At 39.5% G+C, this 18,447-nt stretch overlaps 1 protein-coding gene across 3 annotated transcripts in view; it reads right to left on the reverse strand.

The window, feature by feature from the left end:
- Positions 1-18,447, reverse strand: part of LOC106084836 (5-hydroxytryptamine receptor 1) — a 537,578-nt gene that overhangs the window by 446,776 nt on the left and 72,355 nt on the right. The window contains exon 1 of one of the 3 annotated variants that reach the window (XM_013248767.2): positions 4,610-4,742. The exons of the other annotated variants lie outside the window; for them this stretch is intronic. The gene's annotated coding sequence lies outside the window, so the exon portion shown is untranslated. Of the gene's footprint in view, positions 1-4,609; positions 4,743-18,447 lie in introns of those variants that run through there. 3 annotated transcript variants of the gene reach the window in all.

Here is an 18,447-nt window from a genome sequence, read left to right on the forward strand (position 1 = left end):
TTTCCGATAACTTTTTAGAGTAGGGACACTTTACCCTGAGTGCGGATATCGAATTCTTTCCATTGTAGCCTATGACGTTGAGCGCGTTCGAATCCTGGCGAGAATATCGGATCAAGCGGTGTTTATCCCCTCTTAATGTTGGCGACATCTGCGAGGTACAATACCATGCATGGTCATTAGAAAATTTTCCCCAAAGAGGTACACTGCGAGACGCCGTTCGGATTCGGCTATAAAAATAGGTCCCTTATCATTGAGTTTAAACTTGAATTGGAAGGCACTCATTTATGTGTGAAAATTTGCCCCTTCTCGGTTCCTGGTGGTAATGTTCTTTCTAAGGGTAATGCTCTCATTAGGGAAGGGATGACACCTCAGACATTTTGACTCAAATGTGGATATCAAATTCACGCTGCATTTAATTGAAATTTGCATTGAATTGATCCCTTTCTCGATTCCTGGTGTTCTCACTAGGGGAAGGATGGTACCGCAGACATTTCGACTCAAAAATGGATATCAAATTCGTGCTGCACTTCCAAATCCCTTTAATTTGAGCCCCATATTGCCATGGCCGGTAAATATGAACCGTTTGGAGGGTATTCTGGAGCTGGGGCGGCAACCGGCACTTTGCACCGAAAATTGATATGAAATTCGTTCTTTATTCCCAATGGAAATGAAGTTCAGTTTAAGGGTGCTTTAGGACGTACCCCAAAACACTTGGCTCTAAAATTGGATATAAAATTCATTTTCTACTCTCAAATACCTTTCATTTGAGTCCCATATTGTCATAATGGGTCAAATAACCCATTTGACGTATTTTTAGTAGGAAAATCGCCACCTAGACTGAAACGCAAATTTTAATGCCATATTCGTAATCTACTCCCTAATACCTTTCATTTGAGTCCCATATAGCCATGGTCGACTAATATGCCCATTTGGGGGCAACCTTCCATTACTTGGACCTAATGTTTTATGCCATATTTGTAATCTACTGTCTAATACTTTTCATTTGAGTCCCATACTGACCTGAACTTCAAATATATCTGTTTATAGAGTTTTGCGGTTGGGGGAGGTGAGCCCGCTGGGTACTTGGACCCAAATTTTAATACCATATTCGTTTTCTGGTCTCCAATACTTTTATTTGATACCTTTATTGTGCCCATCGGACCACTTTCGAATATGGGTGGCGTTTTTGGGGTAAGGGGAAGTATCCGCCTCCACTCGATATCTAACAATTATATAGCCTATGTTTCCTTCCAGACAACCGTGCACAATCTATGAAACTTTTAAGAATAAAATCGGTTTATTTTACCCCCTATACTTCGATTTAATTTTGTATGCCAGATTCGATATCTACTCCCGAATACCTTTCGTTTGAGCCCCATATTGAAATTAACGTCCACTATGTCTGTTTGGGGGAGTTTTGGGGTTGGGGCGGCCCGATGGGTACTCAAATTTTAATACCATATTCGTATTCTACTCTCCAATACCTTTAATTTGATACCTATTTTATCTCGATCGGTCCACATTTAGTTTTGGCTTGTGTTTTTGGTATAAGATGGAGGGTCCGTCCCCCTTCCGACACCGAAAAATTATATAGCCTTTGCGAAAATTTCGAGAAAATCGATTCTGCCGTATTTCAGTCTATATGGAACAAACAAACCGAGTCCCATATATCCGTAATTGGCTTATGTGCCCATTTTGGGCGTTTTTGTGGGAGTGGGGTGAACCCCTATATTTCGACTTGAATTTGTATGCCAGTTTCGTTATCTACTCCCGCATACTTTTCATTTGATACCCACATTGTCCTTAACGGTGCACTTTTGATTTTGGGTGGTGTTTTTAGGGTAACTTTGGAGGGTCCGTCCACCTTCCGATACCGTAAAATTATAAAGTCTATGATTCCTTCCAGACCAACCTATACAATATTCGAAAATACGGAACAAACAAACCAAGTCCCATATATCCGTGATTGGCATATGTGCCCACTTTGGGCATTTTTGTGGGAGTGGGGTGACCCTCTATACTTCGACATGAATTTGTATGCCAGTTTCGTTATCTACTTCCGCACACTTTTCATTGGATACCTATATTGTCCATATTGGTCCACTTTTGATTTTGGGTGTTGTTTTTGGGGTATCGGTGGAGGGTCCACCCGCTTTTGTTATCAACAAATTATAAAGCCTATTCCTACTTCCTGATCACATTCGTAATCTACTCCCGAATACCTTTGATTTGAGTCCCATATTGTCATGATCGTCAAATAAACCTATTATAAGGGGTTTTGGGGCCAGGTACTTGGAACCAACTTCTATTATGGTAAAGCACCACCTAGATTCTTGGACACAAAGTTTAATGTCATATTCGTAATCTGCTATCAAATACATTTCATTTGAGGCTCATCTAGCTATGATCGATTTATATTCTCATTTGGGGGTGGGGCGAATACATTTCATTTGAGTCCCATATTGATATTTACGTCCAATATGTTTGTTTGGGAGAGTTTTTGAGGATGGACGACCCCTCGCAGACTTGATCCCAATTTTTAATACCATATTCGTATTCTATTCCCCAAAACATATCATTTGAAACCCATATTGTCCCTATCGGTCCACTTTTGATTTTAATAGGTGTTTTTGGTGTAACGGGGGAGGGTCCGCCCCATTCCAATATCAACAAACGAAAAATCCTTTTCCTCCTTCCTGACCATATTCGTAATCTACTCCCGAATACCTTTCATTCGAGCCCCATATTGTCATTATCTTCCAATGAACCTAGTTTGGGGGGTTTTTTGGGGTCGGGGCGGCCCCCCAATTACTTGGACCCAATTTTTAATATGGAATTTCTACTCTACTCTTGAATACCTAACATTTAAGTCCCATATTGTCCCAATCGGTCCAATTTTATTTTTGGCCGGTACTTTTGGGGTGAGGGGGAGGGTCCGCCCCAAATGCGATATCAAAAAATTATATAGCCTATGTCTCCTTCCGGACCACTCCCCGCAATCTGTGAAATTTTCAAAGAAATCGGTTTAGCCGTTTTTTAGTCTATACGGAACAAACAAAATTTATAAACCCACAAACAAACATACAAACAAACAAACACAAATTGAATTTTATATATAAGATGACTTAGGTTTTTTATTGTCATCTACAAAGAAAATTTCCTCAAAACTTTACTTTCATAGAATTTTCCATCAACTTATTATTTTTGCACATATTTTAATCGAAACTTAACGTTCTCTGAACATTTCAACAATATTTAATTTTTGCTGTTTTATTTTTTTTTTTTAATTGCTGAAAGCTTAATAATTATGTCGATCTTCTTTAGCTTCCTTTTCTGATCATTTTACCATATTATCCTATTATTCTGTCCCATATTATCACACATGTCCATAACAGACTTGTTACTTTTCACTCTCCCACTGTCTTCGTCATACGGCCTTCTCGATAGGGATTTAATGACAAATTTCCTTGGACCACTTTATGTGCCCTCTTAGACTACGTGACGATGCATTTAATGAAGCATTTAATCCAATATACCAAATGCCATTTAATTATGGACATTTCCACCTATTCCGAATTTTATTGCAAGCACTTTCTTGACAAGCATTTTTCTCTGCTCAACACCATAAACTATAATTAATAAGTCGTTTTCGCAAAAATTCACCACCCACACAATCAAAGAGAGAGTAGAGAGAATGGTGAAATTAATTTATTTAAGTAGAATACTTTGATAAATGTTCCCTTAAATCCGACAACCGCATAAACTCACCAAGCAATTCATTCGTCTCGAGTTTTTGCCATCATGTAAATTTGTACGTGTCCTTCATGCTGGTGTATGCGGGCCTTTAGTTGGTGCGTTGTGTGGCAGTAAATTCTGATGTTTAAGAATTCGTGTGTAAAAGGTGGGTTGCTAAATCTTCAAGAAGTCTCAGCATAACCAGCACATGGCAGAGTGTTTTTTTTTTTCGTCTTCATCTCTCATGGGCCACTGTGTCATCAAGAATATGTCAACATATTTGAGGCTCATGGTTCGCAGTGGTTGTTGAGACTGAAACGACGACATAAGCATACCCTAGATATTGCATGTGGGTGTTTGTTTGTGTGTGTAGGTCTCCTCCCAAAGGAAGCTTGGTGAACTACGGTTTGTGCTTTTAGATAAAGCAAATATATAAATATTTTCCATCTTCGCCCCCCCCCCCACTTTTAATAGTAAATATTAAATTTAAGCATTTTTTCTCAAAGTTTTGTGAATTGTCAACAGCCATGTTAAAGCTTTTTGGAAAATGTACAAATAATAAAAATTTGTTTTCATTTAAATTATTTATTGATTATTATTTACATTCATAACGATAGACCTACATATTGTTTATTTGTTTTACATTTTAAGAAGATTTATATCAATCTTATTTTAAGATTGAATGTTTGCAAATAGGAAAAACAACGTCACTTCACTGAACATATAGCAATTGGAAAGGAACCAAATTGGGACTTGTATTTTGAGGAGATATTGTGGGCTCCCTGATATACAATAAAACTCAATTTTAATCTTTACTGAGCCATACGCCACAATTCAGGAAAAAATATATAAAATGGCAGCCCTTCATACATACCAGCGGTGCACTATATACCTGAAACCAGGTGTTGCAGTTTTACTTGGCAAATTTGTATGTGGCATAAAATTCTGAAGCTGTAAACCATGGCTTTGTTTGTAGGTGCTCAGCCGTAACAAAATTACCTTTTGAAGGACTGAAAAAAATGTTCATCCCCATTTTCTTTTACCTGCAAAGAAAGAGAGAGAGTGGATAGTAAATTAGAGCATATACTGAATTTAAAAAAAATACTTAAACAAATCAAAAACTATTATAAGCAAGTTATAGTCCGATTTGGACCATAAATGAATGCTGAACATTGTAGAAGGTTTTGTGTAATATTTCAGTTCATTCGGATAAGAACTGCGCCTTGTAGGGGCTCAAGAAGCAAAATCGGGAGATAGGTTGAAATGGGAGCTGTATCAAGCTATTGATCGATTCAGACCATATCAGACACTTATGTAGAAGGTCATGAGAGAAACCGTTGTATAAAATTTCTGCCAAATCGGATGAGAATTGCGCCCTCTAGAGGCCAAAAATTAAAAGATCCCAGATCGGTTTAAATGGCAGCTATGCATCGATTTGCGCCATACTTAGCACAGTTATGGGAAATCATAACAAAACATTTCATCCAAAATTTCAGGTAAATCGGATGAGAATTATGCGCTCTATTGGCTCAAGAAGTCAAGATCCAAGACCGGTTTATATGATAGCTATACCAGATTATGAACTGATTTGGATCGTATTTAACACAGTTGTTGGTAGTAATGCCAAAACACTACGTGCAAAATTTCAGTCAAATCGACGAGAATAGCGCCCACTAGACGCACAAGAAGTCAAGACCCAAGATCGGTTTATGTGTCATATATTATAACATGGACCGATTTGGCTCATTTGCAATCCCAACCGACCTACACAAAAAAAAAATTATATATATATATCGACTTAAAATTTCATGACGATCAAGAATATATATATTTTATGGGGTCTTAGACGCATATTTCGAGTTGTAACGAACACAATGATGAAATTAGTATACCCGCATCCTATGGTGGAGGGTATAAAAATGATGTTAGTATCATTGAGAATCAGTTGAATACCCTGTTTGCAAATTTGAAACTTTTCACATATCAATGAGTGCTGTCAGTTTCAAGTTTCAGCTTAATGACAATCGACGCACAGTGGGATAAAATCGAAAAGACACTTTTTAGAGTAATACTCTAGGAAAAATGTTTGCAAAATCGGTCTTTATAGTAAAACTAGCCGAACCGGGCCCGCACTGCTGCGCATTCTTTAACTCTCTAATGCCCTGAATGTGATTGTCGGATTCGGACCACTGTAGCCCATGTCCGCCTATGACGCTGAACGCCTGCGTTCGAATCCTGGCGGGAATTTCGAAAAAAATTTAAAGCAATGGTTATCCCCTCTTATTGCTGACGAAATTTGCGAGGTACCAAGCCATTCATGGTATTATAAATTCTCCCCAATGAGGCGTCGTACTGCGGCACACCGTTCGGACTTGGCTATAAAATAAACTTGAATCGGAAAGCACTTTTTGATGTGTGAGAAGTTTGCCCCTGCTCGGTTCATAGGCAAAATTATACTCTACGCCCAAATGCCTTTCCTTTGAGTCTCTTATGACCACTTTTGTAAAATTTCCTGTTCCTATGTTTTGTTTTAGGTAAGAGTGCAAAAAAAAATTTCGAACGAATCGCATTACCAATCTCCGAAAGCTGTGTTTTTTTTTGGAAATTAGAGTAATGAGAAGTGCTTTTTAGAGTAGGGATGGCATCTTAGACATTTCGACTCAAATATCGATATTATCTCTCAAATATGAGCCCCAAATTGCCACGGTCGATAAACGTGAGTCGTTTGGAGTTTTGGGGATGGGGCGCCCACAAGCATTTTGCCCTGAAAATAGATATCAAATTCGTTCCTTATTCCAAAATACCGTTGATTTGAGCTCCATATTGCCATAGTCGGAAATGAAGATCAGCTTAGGGGGGATTTAGGGCGTTCCCTCAACACTTGGCTCCCAAATTTGGTGTCAGGTTCGTTTTCTACTCTTAAATACCTTTAATTTTAGTCCCATATTGTCATAATGGGTCAATTAACCTATTTGACATATTATTCACCTAGTCCTGAACGGAATTTCAATGTCAAATTCGTAATTTACTCCCAAATACCTTTCATTTGAGTCCCATATACCCATGGTCGCTAATGTGCCCATTGGGGGTAGGGCGACCTCCAATTACTCGGACCTAATTTTATATGCCATATTTGCAATCTACTGCCAAATACTTTTTATTTGAGTCCCATATTGACATGAACGTCGAATATTTCTGTTTATATGAGTTTTGGGGTTTCGGTGTCCCGCTGGGTACTTGGACCCAAAATTTTAATACGATTATAGTTTTCTAGTCTCTTATACCTTTCATTTGATACCCACATAGTGCCTATCGGCCAACTTTTGATTTTGGGTGCTATTTTTGGGGTAGGGCGAAGGGTCCACCCCCATCCGATACCAAAAAACTACATAGCCTATGTTCCTTTCAGACCAACCTACACAATCTGTGAAAATTTTAAGATAATCGGTTAAGCCGTTTTTGAGTCAAACAACAAACCGAGACCCATATAGTCATAATTGGTTAATATGCTCATCTGTGGCGTTTTCTGGGGGTTGGTGTAACCCCCATATATTTCAGTCTGATTTCGTATGCTTGATTCGTAATGTACCTTTCATATGAGCCCCATATTGACATGAAGGTTCAATTTGTCTGCTTGGTGGAGTTTTGGGGTTAGGGCGACTTCTTTGGTGCTTGGACCCAATTTAATTTTAATACCATATTCACATTCTACTCATCAATACCTTTCATTTGATATCCATGTTGTCATTACCGGTCCACTTTTGATTTTGGTGGTGTTTTTGGGGTAACGGGGGAGGGTCCGCCCTCTTCCGATATCAACAAATTATAAAGCCTGTTCCTTCCTTCTGTCTATATCCGCAATATACTCCTGAATACTTTTCATTTGAGTTCCATATTGTCATGATCTCCAATAAATCTATTTCAGGGGGTTTTTGGGGTTGGGGCGGCCCCTCAGTTACATGGACCCAATTTTTAATATGAAATTCTACTCTACTCATAAATACCTTTCATTTGAGTCCCATCTTGTCCCTATCGGTATACTTTTATTTTTGGGTGATACTTTTGGGTTAAGTGGGGAGAGTCCGTCCGTATAGCTTATGTTTCCTTCCAGACCAACTTTCTCAATCTGTGGATATTTCAAGGTAATCGGTTTAGCTTCGCTACATCCTAAAATTGCCTTTTATACACAGCACCATAAGATGGGGTATACTCATCTAGTCATTTTGTTTGTAACACCTCAATATATTGATCTAAGGCCCCATAAAGTATTGCCTCGTCATTCTGTGTCCATCTAGTCATGTCCGTCCGTCTGTCGAAATCACGGTAGCGGGCGAACGCTTAAAGCTAGCAGCTTGCAATTTTGCACAGACTTCGTATTGATGTAGGTCATTGGGAATTGCAAATGGGCCATATCGTTTCAGATTTGAATGTAGCTCCCATATGAACCAATCTCCCGATTTGACTCCTTGACCCCTGTAAGCCGCAATTTTTCGTCCGATTTGGCTGAGATTTTACACATAGCGTTATGTTAATATTACGTTACGTTAATATGGTGAAGATATACAATAGCTTCCATACTAACCGATCTCCCGATTTGACATATTTAGCCGTTATGAGACGCACTTTTTGTGCGAATTGCCTGAAATTTTGCACTTAGTGTTCTGTTATGACTTCCAACAACTGTGCCAAGTGCGGCTCAAATCGGTCTATAATCTGATATAGCTCCCACATAAAACGATCTCCCGATTTGACAATTTTAGCCTTTACAAACCGCGATTTTTGCACATAGTGTTCTGTTCTGACTTCCAATAAGTGGGCCAAGTACGGTCCAAATTGGTCTATAACCTGATATAGCTCCCATATTTTAGCAGAATGCATGGTGGTGGGTTTTCAAGATTCGGCCGGGCCGAACTTAGCATTCTTTTACTTGTTTTTACAAATTGATTTGTTAAGTATATTCGTAAGATACCCAACCAAACCTTTTATTATGTCCGTTTTTGTCCGAAACGACATATATGTTCGGTTGATGTTTTTTTTTTGTCCCGGTCGCCTATGGTCTTTTCTTGGGTTGGGTAGTCGCCAGTATATTTTCATCAATTTGGATATCAAATTTTTACTCTACATCGGTCTGCCGTACATGTTACGTTTGGGAGTCAGTCCCTCGGATGCTTGTCAAAGACTTTTTCCATGTCCGCATGGCATGTCCGTCTACGAAGCTTAACGCCGGGGTTCGAATCCTGGCGAGACCATCAGAAAAATTTGTCAGCGGTGGTTTTCCCCTCCTAATGCTGGAAACATTTATGAGGTACTATGCCATGTAAAACTTCTTTCCAGAGAGGAGTCGCACTGCGGCACGCCGTTCGAACTCGGCTAATAAATGGAGGCCCCTTATCATTGAGCTTAAAATTTAATCGCACTTCACTCATTGATATAAGAAAATTTGCATTTTTACCTTATTGTCGCGATATAAATGTATTGTATTGTGCTTGGTCCTTGGTTAATCTCAAATACCTACTCTACTGTCAAAAACGTTTCATTCAAATCCAATTTTATCCCGTAGTCTTCTCCCCTCGACATTTGGGGCCAAATTGTTGTACAAAGTTCGAAATTTACGCTTAAATACCTTTCACTTGGGACACTACGGGCACAATCGGTATACATGTCCGTTTCGGTGGGTTTTGGGATGGAACATTCCTCCAGATTATTTTATCCCAAAGTTTTATACTAATTTTGTGTTTCTGAGTTATATCAGTGCATTCATCTCCGAGATCTAGGGTTTTTGAAAATTGGGAAAAGGGGGAAGATCCATGGATCAGATTCGTACCTTACTGTCGTAGACCTTCTCCTTAAGTCCCATATTGTGCAGATCGACCTGTGTTGCATTGAAGGGTATTTAGTGGGTAGGCGATCCCCAGACTGTTTGTTCTAAGTGGCATACCAGATTCATAATCTACTCCCTAAAATCTTTTATTTGATACCCAGTTTGTGATTTTGATCATACATGCTCGTTTTGGGGAGTTTTGGCATTGGGGAGGTCCCGAAGGCACCTTATCACAATTTCTTGTACCAGATTCGTATTCTACATCCAATTACCTTTCATTTGATACCCATATCGCCCCAATCGTTAAATATGTCATTTTCGAGATGTGCGGCGGCCCCACCCACCCAAAAAAAACTCTTGGTGTCAACTTTTTATATCGAGTTGTACTTTATTCTTGAATACCTTTCATTTGATACCCATTTTGTCCCAATCGGCAAACATGTCCGTTTAGATGGGTTTTTGGGTGGGGCGTCCCCCCAGGATATTTGAGCCCAAAGTTTTATCCCAATTTTGTGTTTCTGGGTTACCATAAGGCGGTATACGAAATTTCTCTTAAATCGGTGCACCCATCTTCGATATTTGGCGTTTTTGAAATTTTAGGGTAAGGGGGAGGGTCCGCCCCCCCCCCCTCCTTCGGATACCAAAAAATGTATTACCCTATTTTCACCGGGGCTCACGCTCTACCATCTGTTTTGAGTCTACACGGCACAGACAAACAAACTAACGAACAAGTAAAAGCGTCCTAAGTTGGGCCGGGCCGAATCTTATATACTCTATGGATCGCATTCGTCAAGTTCTTTGAATGAATTTAAAAAAAAACAAAAACAGTCATGAAAAACCACCACCTTCAAAATTACAGGCAAATCGAGTAATAATAGCGACCTTTAGAGGCTCAATAAGCCAAGCAGGAAGATCGGTTTATATGGCAGCTATATCAAAACATGGCTCAATTTGGCCCATTTGCAATCCCAACCGACTTACACTAATAAAAATTTCAAGCGGCGCTAGCTTTACTCCTTTGAAAGTTAACGTGCTTTCGACAAACGGACGGACGGACAGATGGACGGACATGCCTAGAATGACTTAAAATGACATGACAATAATATATATACTTTATGGGGTCTCAGATATAAACCGATTTAGGGTCTTGAATTCTTGAGCCTCTAGAGTGGGCAATTCTCATCCGATTTGACTGAAATTTTGCACGTGGTGTTTTGGTATCATTTCCATTAACTGCGCTATGTATGGTTCAAATCGGTCTATGTTTTGATATAGCTGCCATATAAACCGATCTTGGGTCTTGACTTCTTGAGCCTCTAGAGGGCGCAATTCTCATCCGATTTGACTGAAATTTTGTACGTGGTGTTTTGGTATCACTTCCAACAACTGCGCTAAGTATGGTTCAAATCGGCACACGTTTTGATATAGCTGCCATACAAACTGATCTTGGGTCTTGACTTCTTGAGCCTCTAGAGGGCGCAATTCTCATCCGATTTTGCAGAAATTTTGTACAACGGCTTCTCTTATGACCTGCAACAAACGTGTCTAATAAGGTTTGAACCGATCGATAGCTTGATACAGCTCCCATATAAACCTATCTCCCGAGTTTGCTTCTTGAGCCCCTACAAGGTGCAATTCTTATCCGAATGGACTAAAACATTACACAATGACTTCTACAGTGTTCAGAATTTAGTTCATTTATGGTCCGAATCGGACTGCAATGGCATAACAGTTCTTATTCAATATTCTTTGTTTGCCTAAGAAGAGATACCGCGCATAGAACTCGGCAACTGCGATCCATGGTGAAGGGTATATAGAGATTCGGCCTGGCCGAACTTAGCACGCTCTTACTTGTTTTGTTTAAGCGGTGTAGATTTTGATTTGAGCCCAGGCATTCAGTTAGTTGGGCTATCATTCTCTTAAATGTTTATATCGATTTTTCCAGACTAAACTGTTACCCTTTTCATTCTAAGAAGATATAGCTTGCGTCACTAATAGGTCTACATTGCAGGGCAATGTGTAGCATTGATAAATTCTTATCTAATCTCTGAGTGCGATTTGGCAATTGCGGTTTATTCCTCGGATCAGTACAGGTCAGTTAAGTTACCCGCCACCAGCTCGGCCTGAATCTCCTAATTTTATTGAAATATAATTTCGCTCTGCTGCTTAAAGATGTGACAATCTATTTAGCAGCTCTTTTTCTATGGATTAAAGACCTTAATCATCTCAAATGGTGACATCCAAAAAATGTCCTTCCCCCTAGCTCCCTTAAAGTATTTAATAACATTTTATTGACAGTCAACAGCATTTCAAATAATACGAATTATGACAATGTATACGTATACGTATATATTTCAATAATTATATTTTGCGGTGACACGACATTTTGACATGTCAGTCAACCAGGTAAAGAACTAAACAAAAACTTGTAATTGCAGCCCAAATGGAAATGTTGGTTAGGAAATACAATCATCGCCTTAGCGGCGAGATGTCAGAATGCCATTTCAGGCGAGCGCAAGGCCAAGATATTTGCTCCCAATACCCCAAAGTAGGAATACTTAAAAAATTATGTTAACACAACAAATAAGACGAATTTTCTTGTCAAGCTCTTGTCACGATGGAATTGTGGGATTTGGCTTTGTGAATGAGAGTCGCAAGAAAGCTACAACCACCAACAGCAGAAGGGAATGACAACATAAAACAGAATTTCAGTAATTGTGGTGCATAACAAAAGTCAGTTGGTTGGCTTGGTTGGCTCGGTTGAGTTGGTAGAGTTGTTCGGCTGGCTTCTTTCCGGTTGACTTTAAGGTTAAATAAATACTCTGGCCTCGTGTTGATACTTCGTTACATTATTTTTTTCAACTGTTGGAGTTTTCTTTCAAAGATACTATCTTCATATCCACTGCCAACACTTACATACCCGCAGCCCATGAATAACAGGGCGAGTTAAAGATGATGTGTATAAGTGTGAGTAAGTAGCTGTGTGTGTGTGCCTGCATTACTTGCCAATCAAGCAAAAAAAAAAACTTCACAACTCACATCAGGAAACCTTAGCAAACCTCAGCCAACGAATTCAACCGAACGACCAACATCCACATCCTTTAGCAACAGCCAGGGCAAAGTTCAGCGGAAGTTCAAATCCCTATGGCTTACAACGATGATGGATTCTCTCTTGATGCCTCAATGAAAAGAGATAGAGAGAGACTGAAGGAGCGAGGTGGGATAAGAACAAAACAGCTATCCTTCGGGCTACTACATACGTTTGTTGTGGTTTAACATTAAATATTAAAAATGTCTGTTTCTTATTTCATATTTATGAGGCTTTCCACACAAAATTGATATTGCAGGTCTCGGTGGCATTACAACTTCAATTTATAAATATTTGAGTTTGTCATGGCGGATTAAAATAAAAAAAAAAAACTTCCAGTTGCCAGATGGGGACGGCTGTAAAAGACAGATATTCGTACAGATATGCCAAAACTACATTGATGCACAAAGTTCTCTTACAAATGAATAGCATTTTAAAGTTTGAAACTATGGGAAATTTAATTTAAATTTTTTTTGTTGTCCATCACCACAAGATGGGTGATGAATATATATCATGAATATAGAATTATCGTTTTTCAAAAAAAAAAAAAAATCTGAAAAATGCATCAAATCTTTATTTGAATCGATAGTAGGTTAGGTTTAAGTGGCAGTCTGCCATCAGACTCACTTAGACGTTTTCGTCCATGGCGATACCACAGGAACAGAAGAAAGAAGATGCCTTCCAGTTCCTACCGTTGAACCATCCCGATCGCTTTAAAAAGTCAAACAACTTGCAAATGTTCGCATCCGCCAAATCAGACAGGTTCTCAAAGAAATGAGAACCTAAAGTGAAACTCCTTCTGACTGCCAGTGCGGAACACACACTTAGAAGGTGTTCCATAGTCTCTCCTTCTTCGATGTCCTCACAGCTTCGGCAAAAGTCGTTGCTGGCAACCTTCAGTCTGTCAGTATGTTTTCCGATTAGACAGTGACCTGTCATGACGGACACAATGAGTGAGACGTCTGTTCCAGCCAATGACAGCAAAGCAGTAGTCCCCTTCAAGTCTAGATTAGGCCACATAGTTTTGAAATGCTCACAGCCTTCTCTTTGTGACCATCTATCATTCGTTGCCTTTGGGCCTGGTCCTGAAAACTTAGCTTACATGTCGCTAGAGGCATACCCACAGATTCCAGTATCCCTGGAATGTGTAGGGTAGTTCCTAGTCTCGCAAGCTCCTCCGTTTTACAGTTCCCTGGAATATCTCTGTTGCCCGGCACCCAGAACAGGTGAATTTTGAACTGTTCAGCCATCTCGTTAAGAGATCTGCGACAGTCAGGAGCGGTTTTTGTGTTCAGCAATACATTCTCCGGGGATTTAATGGCTGCCTGGCTGTCTGAGAAGATATGTATGCCAATCGCCGTAATGACATTATATCTTAACCTTTCCACCACTTCCTTAAGGATTGCAAGGATCTCCGCTTGATACACACTGCAGTGGGGGGGTAAGCTTTTCGATATGACCAGTTATAGATCTTAAGAGTACACCCCAAAGCCGTCGTTTAATATGGAACCATTCGTATAGAAGTCTATGTAACATCTGTTACTTCGTATATCGTAGATCCAATCAGTTCTATCAGGAATAGTGGTACAGTACTTTGTATCATAAAGCGGCTCAGGTAGGGTGTAATCCACACTGCCTGGAACATCGGATATTGTATCAAGTATAACACAGTGTCCATAGCCGCCACATAACCAATGAGAAAGCTCCCTTAACCTCAGGACAGTAGTCGTTGCAATTTGGGTAGCCACAATGTAGAGTTGAAGGTAAGATGTAGCATTAAATTCAGTGCATCAGATGGTGTCGTCCTCAATGCGGCTGTGATGCACAAACATGCCATTCTTGGGATCCGGTTAAGTATTAAGCAGTAGGTGGACTTTTGAAGTGCCGTCCACCAGACCACAACACCATAGAGCATTATAGTTCTAACAACTGCAATATATACTCAATGCATGAGACGCGGTCAAAACCCCAAGATTTTACCAATGGATCTCTTGCAGGTATATAGGGCAAGAGTTACCTTTCTTGCCCTTTCCAAAATGTTTGATGTGAAGTTCAGTTTCCTGTCCAGCAAGACACCCTGGTATTTTGCGCTTTCTGTAAATGGAACATTCTGTCTACCCAAGGATACAGGTTCCACTGTAGACAACTTGTATCTTCTGCTGAAAAGAACTACCTCTGTCTTGCACGGATTTATACCTAGACGACTTTCGGTAGCCCATTTTGCTGTTGCACATAGAGCATCCTAAGGTATATCTCGTAGAGTGCTGGGAAACTTTCCCCTAACCGCAATTGCCACGTCATCAGCATATGCGACCAATTTTACACATTTTTCTTCCAGACATAATAATATATTGTTAATGTCTATATTCCAAAATAGAGGAGACAGTACACCTCCTTGAGGTGTTCGTCTGCTGACCCATCTTTTTAGATACACAGATCCCAAGCCTGCTGTAATGCATCTTTTAGTAAGTTATTAATAAACTTTTTTAGGGTAGAGTTGATACATAGAGACTCCAACTCCTTTTTGATTGACGTCGGGTTTACATTATTAATCGAAAGGTCCATATTATTTAATGTTTGAAGATTATTTCATGCAAATGTTAAACGTGGCTGCGCTTCAAATGGTCCTTTCGCTTAGTCCAATTTTGGCATACACTTTCCAACATTTCGGCCGGTATCTCACGAATAAATGCTTCCATGTTGTCTTCCAATGCGTCAATTGAAGCGGACTTGTCTGTATAGACATGAGCTTTAACATGGCCCCACAAAAATAGTCTAATGGGGTTGAATCACACGAGCTAGGCTGCCAACAGACCGGTCCCGAACATGAAATAAAATGTTCATTGAACTCGCCTCTCAATAAGTACATTGTTAGGCCTGTTGTGTGGTATGTGGCACCGTCTTGTTGAAAACATATATCATGCAAGTAAAGCTCTTGCATTTTGGGCAAAAAAATGTTGGATAGCTCATGATAGCGCTCATTATTCACAGTGACGGTGCGATTCACATCATCTTTGAAGAAGAACGGTCCAATGATGGGTGTACTATAAACTGCATCAAACTGTGACTTTTTGGATGGATTGGTAGCTCTTACAATGCTTCTGGCTGATCTTTCACTCCAAAATGAGCTTTGTCGTAAAAAGGCAGAATGTGTTAGAGCTTTTTATGCCCTCCACCATAGGATGGGGGTATACTAATTTCGTCATTCCTTTTGTAACGTCTCGAAATATTCGTCTGACACCCCGTAAAGTAAATATTCTTCATCGTCATGAAATTTTAAGTCGATCTAGCCATGTCCGTCCGTCCTTTCGTCTAGGAAAACTTAAAATGGCCATATATCTCTAACTAAGCCTTGTAGAAAGAAAGTAATCATATCCAAAAGTGCATAAAATTTATATAAATCGGCCAAAGACTGATTTTTTTCCTAGGAAAACTTCAATGGCCATATCTCTTTAACTAAGCCTCATAGAGCAAAATTAAGGTTTATTCGTGATCACTTCAAAAAATTCATAAAATTAATGTAAATAGTTATCACTTCTGTCTGTCGATGCACGCAAACTTACGAAGGCGTAAAGCTAGGGTCATGAAATTTTGCACAAATACTTCTTATCAGTGTAGGTGGGTTGGGATTATCAATCGGCTATATCGGTCCATGTTTTGATATACAAAATGCAAATGCAAATTTTGCTCATGAACATTCCACTGAGGAACAGGGGCAAACTTCTCACATATCAATGAGTGCAGTCTGATTCAAGTTTAAGCTCAATGATAAAGGCTCCTTTTAGTAGCCGAGACCGAACGGCGTGCTGCAGTGCGACAACTCTTTGGATAGAAGTTTTACATGGCATAGTAACTCACAAATGTTGCCAGCATTAGGAGGGGAAAACCACCGCTAAACATTTTTTCTGATGGTCTCGCCAGGACTCGCTCCCAGGCTTTCAGCGTCAAAGGCGGACATGCTAACCTCTGCGCTACGGTGTTTTGATATAGCTGCCATATAAACCGATCTTGGATTCAAGAATTCAAGATTCTTGACTTTTAAGGGCGCAATTCTTATCCGATTTGGCTGAAATTTTGCATGCAGTGTTTAGCTATGACTTCCAACAACTATGCCAAGTATGGTTTCAATTGGTTCATTACCTGATATAGCTGCTATATTAACCGATCTGGGATCTTGACTTTCAAATATGGTTTGAATCGATCTATAGCCTAATACAGCTCCCATTTAAACCGATCTCCCAATATTACTTCTTGAGCCTCTATAGGGCACAATTCTTATCCGATTTGGCTGAAATTTTGCACAATGACTATAACTAAGGTCCTCAATTCACATTTGGTCCGAATCGGACTATAACTTGACATAGCTCCAATAGCATAACAATTCTTATCCATTATTCTTTTTTTGGCTAAATAGAGATACCGGAAAAAGAACTCGCCAAATGCGATCCATGGGGAAGGGTACATAAGATTTGGCCTGACCGAACTTAGTTCGCTGTCAATTATTTTAAATTTTTTTACTTTTTCAAATTTGAAAACAGAGGCACATGTTTTCGCAACAAATTATTGCTGTTCTATTTTCAGCAGACTTTCTGCTGTTGCAGCAATCATTTTTGTTGGTATTACTTACAATTTTCTGAGTATAACATTGTCATTTGATAAATTTAACCCAAAAGTACCACCCAAAAATAAAGTGTTCCAATCGGGACAATATGGTACTCAATGAAAGGTATTCAAGAATAGAGTACGAATTTCATTTTAAAAATTGGGTCCAGGTAACTGGGGGGCCGCTTTAACCACAAAGCCCCATAAAATAGGTTTATTGGAGAAGCATGACAATATGGGACTCACATGAAAGGTATTCGGGAGTATATTACGAATATACTCAGGAAGAAGGAATATGCTTCATAATTTGTTGGTATCAGAAAGGGAGGGTCCGCCCCCCATTACCCCAAAAACATCACCCAAAATCAAAATTTGTCCGATAAATACAACATGGGTATCAAATGAAAGGTATTGGAGGGAAGAATACGAATATTTTATTGAAATTTGCGTCTAAATACGCTTCGGGCGCCCCAACCCCTAAATTCCCCCGAATAGACATATTGGACGATCATGTCAATATGGGGCTCAAATGAAAGGCATTCAAGAGTATATTACGAATCTGCCATACAAAATTAGATCAAAGTATTTGGGGTCACAACACCCCCCCAAAAACGTCCCAAATGGGCATATGACCCAACATGGCTATATAAGACTCGGTTTGTTTGTTTGTTCCGTAGAATCAAGAATGGCTGAACCGATTTTCTTCAAATTTTCACTGATTGTGTAGGTTTGTCTGAAAGGAAACATAAAGCTTTAGATATCGGATAGCGGATAGCGGACCCTCCCCTTACCACAAAAACGCCAACCAAAACCAAAAGTGGACCGAAAGGCACAATATGGGTATCAAATGAAACATATTGGAGGCTAGAAAATGAATATCGTATTGAAAGTTAGGTCCAAGTACCCAACGGGACGCCCCAACCCCAAAACTCCAAAACATATATATTCGACGTTCCTATCAATATGGGACTCAAATGAAAAGGTTTTGGCAGCAGATTACAAATATGGCATAAAAAATTAGGTCCGAGTATTGGAAGGTCGTCCCACCACCAAATATCCTCAAATTGGCCACATTAGCCGACCATGGCTATATGATACTCAAATGAAAGATATTTGGGAGTAGATTACGAATATGATATTCAAATTTGAGTTCAAGTCTAAGTAGCGCTTTTCCTCCTACGGCAAATAGGTAAATTGACCC

This window comes from Stomoxys calcitrans, chromosome 2 (assembly GCF_963082655.1).
Source record: "Stomoxys calcitrans chromosome 2, idStoCalc2.1, whole genome shotgun sequence".
In the NCBI taxonomy this organism is placed as follows: domain Eukaryota; kingdom Metazoa; phylum Arthropoda; class Insecta; order Diptera; family Muscidae; genus Stomoxys; species Stomoxys calcitrans.